The following is a 4,352-nucleotide window of genomic DNA, read 5'->3' on the forward strand; positions in this document are numbered from 1 at the left end:
ATCATGATAAGGATGAAGAAATGTAGCTAAATACCACAAGCATTTTCAAGGATAGACTGAATCCTTTTTTTTTTTTCAAACAAAAAAAGAAAAGTCAGTACAAGATTTTTGTAACATTTCTTTCAATACAGCAAAATGGGAAAATCATTTTTACATTTCAGATTTACTTTGATTTTTCGGCTTCTCGTTCTTCTTTCATTTAATTGCTGAGCTGATTAAATAATTCACAATAAAACCAGTTTCTAGTTTTTAATATCAAAATGTGAAATTTTGGACTAATGAATTTAGTCTGCGTGACAAAAAACTAGACAATAAATCCAAGGATTTAATCAAAAAACAAGCTAGAAGTTTTGAGAAATGTGAAGAAGATTTTCTTTAAATGACGCTGATTTAAAGAAAATCTGAAAGATCAATCCACATCAGGTTTCCCTCCCTCACTAAGTGAGGGGGAGGAATGTTTTTTTTTTGTTTTTGTTTTTTATCACATATTTCTGCAAAATCTCACTGTCCTTTTAACTGCTTACTGACATTTTCAAAAAAAAAAAACAAAATTTCAAGGCCAGGTCTATTTCCAAACATCTCTGGTTCTGAAGAAAATTGCTATTGGAATGACTCCCTTTGAAAGCTGACCCAGCGAGGATCTCCGTAGGAGGAATTATCTTACCTTCGACCTTTTAAGGAATCCATCTTACAGCCCAGAGCCTCCGTGTCTGCCTGTGTTTTCGTCATACTCTGCTGCATATTGATCCCACGATGAGCAGGAGACGTGTTTACAAGCTGACCCGAGAGATGGGGAAATGAGATGTTATTTAATGAGATCAGAAAATTAGCAATCACATGGCATCTTGTTTGATTTTGAAAAACTCACCGGCACAAAAAAAAAAAAAAAAAAAAAAAAGACGTTGCTCAGAAATGTGATTAGAGTACATTTAATAAGACTGCAAACGCAATTAAATTTTTAAGTAACAAAACTAACACAAGTTCACATAGTGACTTGAATGGAAGCATAAGTTCCACTCAATTCCCAGTTTCCCCAGTAAAAGCTGCTCTCACATAATTCAGATTCTGCCGCACATTTCAACCTGCAAACAGCAGAGTGTCGTCCGAGCGGCGTCGGGCGGCTTTCAGGAGAAAGATTACTACAGATAGTGCGCTTTAAGTGACCAGCCGGCATTTCCACTTGGCTGCTCCCTCTGATGCCACCTGAACAGGATTCAGCAGGAGCCTTCAAGGTCCTCATACATAATGCATCAGGAGAAGGTCTGCTCAGTTTTCATGTCCTCCTAATTCATTCCACAAAGAGGCTGCGGTCTACCGACACACAGGGTGCCCAGCTTGGATCACAAATCAGAAATTTTCACTTTACACCTGACACTTTTTTTTCACCCCCTCCCCTCTTTAAACCAGTGCTGTCATCAGGTTGGTTTCCATTCATCTCCAGAGATCAAAATGTTACTTACAGTGCCTCAAAAAGTATTCGTTTTACTCTTTGACATTTTACATTTCTTCACGTTACAAGTATAAACCTCATTGTAATGTATTTTTATTTTACCCTCAACAGGAAGTCATGCATAAGTGTGGGGTGAAATGAGAATAATTAATGTTTTTCTTTTTATTTGAGTATAAAAATGCGACAGGTGTAACATTCATTGGTATTCAGCTTTCCGAATTCTGGAAGAAATATATTTTAAATACAATTACAACGCCAAATCTTTTACGAAAAGACAAAAAAAATTCTACAAATTGAAACGCAAACTAAAAGACTTTTGATAAACGTTTCGAACTCTAGAGTTTCAAGTTCTTTGTCTGAAGGCACAGTGTTAGACAGAATGGTGAAGAATGGCGAGCTCCTATGCATAATTTTTTTTAAACATATTTCTACTTATTCTCAGTTGGGTCAGCACACTGGCATTCTTTGATCTAAGCCGATCTGTTAGTTCTGACTAAATGCTTAGGGTCGTTATTCGGTAAGAAGATGAACCTCCACCCTAAACTCTAGAGTCTTTTACAGATCCCACTAAAAATACAAACTTTTTTTGTTCTGTGATTTTGTAGAAAAGTTCAAGGGCACTTGCAAGACACTGTATAATACAGCAAAACAATATTACTAAATAAAGTTCTAATTTCATCAGGTAAAGCCTTTGATAGAATCAACATGGCGACTTATCCACCACGATTCTCCATATTCTTTGTCTTCACAATTCAGAGACACTTAGTGATACTTATTCGTTTAATGCTCGGTGACACCGCCGTGGCCTTGGCCATCATTTTTTATCCTGCCCTCCGCAAACTCCTTTTTGTGGCCGGATTTGATGTGCAGCAATTGTCTTTTGTTTCTCTTTTGCTCACAGCATAAAATCATTCATGGAAATCAATCTGAGCCAGGCCCCATCATCTCCATGCGTTTCAAAACATAGCCTTCTGCTGACCTCAATAAATTTACCGGCGAACGTAAAACATTTCAGTTAATGCCCTCAAAGTGGCCTTTCCACAAACACAGTCCTTCTATAAACGGGGGCCACTTAAAGCTCTCTGTGTGCCTGTGTAGACAGAGACTGGTAACGTATTCACTAACGTCGCATAATAGGATTGGGGCCCATTACTTATAGCTAACGATGCCGTGTGGTTCTTACAGTTTATGGTGTTTATGGAGCAAAGTCCTGCTGCACTTTTATGTAAAAGTCAAACAATAAAAATACACACTCTGAACTGTATGCAGAGATCAAAACACTTTGTCAGGAGTTATTTCCTATTGATGTAACCCAGTGTGCTTTCTCATCTGGTGAAACGTCAAAGCAAGATGTTTTATGCAGAACCACAGCGAAGCTCACATTTGTATTTCTAAATAAAATAATCAGAACTTGTCATTCCTTCTTGGGTGTATTCATAAATTAAGAAATAAAAAAACCATCTAATGTGCATTTAGCACCAGAACTTAAGATGTATATACATTTAAAAAGACCAAAATAAAAAATAAAATCTTCATCCTAAAAATTCGTCCAAGAGGACCGAGAAATTTATAGAAAAATCCCTACAGGAAATTGTGCTAAATTTAAAAGGTTGGATTTTTTTTAGTTTAGAGCACAAGGATTCATTTATAAGATAAAATTAGTTTAGTTCAAGACAATTTAGACCAGTTTTCATTGATGCCAATATGTCCAAGAGACACTGTGAGCAAATGTACACTTAATTATTCATACCCCAGTCAGATTTAGGGTGAATGTATCTTTTAATTTTACCAGCATGCTAATTCTGAATGGAAGTAATATTCCGCTTTTAAAGTGGCCCAACCAGAGTTGCAAATTGAATCTGATAGAGAATCTGCTGCAGGAGCTAAAGATTAAAGTCTTTGAACGTCAAACACTTGAAGCTAATTCCCATTGCTAGTTCATCAAAATACCAATGAAAACCTGCAAAAAAGCAGCTCAGGAACCACAACAAAGGTCTGAAAGGATAAGATAATAAGGATTTTTCCATTGATTACAGAGAGAGGCATCAATACTATGCCTTTTCCCTTTTTTTTTTTTTTTTTACTGAGTCTCTTTATTTATCATTTTATTTTGAGTGCTTGTCTCATTTCTTGCTTCTTGGTTAAATGACAAATAATTCTAAATATAAATCTAACAGGTGTAAAAATGTTGGCTGACCTGATGTAATAAACAAGACCTATAAACATCTTCATCACCATGCGCTGACCCGTTGTGAAACTCTCTTATAAGTACCATACAATGCCTCGTATTTTAGTACAAAACAGCTGTAAATGACATATACAAGCCTTGGGTCTCTCTATTTACGTTGAATGCCTTTAATGTCTGAGCTCCGCAGCAATATTTCAGCACAATATGAATTGTGGACTCCTTCTCTGGCTTGTCATTAATTTAATCTTTTTTGTGAGGTTAATTTTATTTACTTTTTTTTCTACATGGCTCAAAGACCAAGATCTGTTTGCAAGCCTGTTTGCCTTTGCCTCCCTTTTTTGCTAACCATTGATTCAGGCCTCCTTCATTTTTTTTGTGTGACGGCTCAAGTAATTTGTAATTATTTGAGCCTTTTTGTGACGGCTCAAGTAATTACAAATTGTAAATAAATTTGTATTTTACGTTACAAAACAAAACTGCACATTCATTTCCATTAATTCATTATCTTCAACTGAGAGTGCCTTGGGCAAGAGAACCATCTTCTTCAGTGTAGTCTGAAGTAACTTCTCTTGCTTTTGGCAAATCACTTCTGCATCCACGTCTACAGTGATTAGAGTTTGCATATCCATCAGTCTTTATGTGGCAGAGCTGTCTCTTTACCTTCAATTCACCTGCAGATATTGCTTGGTTGTTGTGTTGTGTGTGTGTGTTTTT

This window comes from Poecilia latipinna, unplaced genomic scaffold (genome assembly GCF_001443285.1).
Source record: "Poecilia latipinna isolate Pla-1442-1.1 unplaced genomic scaffold, P_latipinna-1.0 Scaffold425, whole genome shotgun sequence".
NCBI lineage: Eukaryota > Metazoa > Chordata > Actinopteri > Cyprinodontiformes > Poeciliidae > Poecilia > Poecilia latipinna.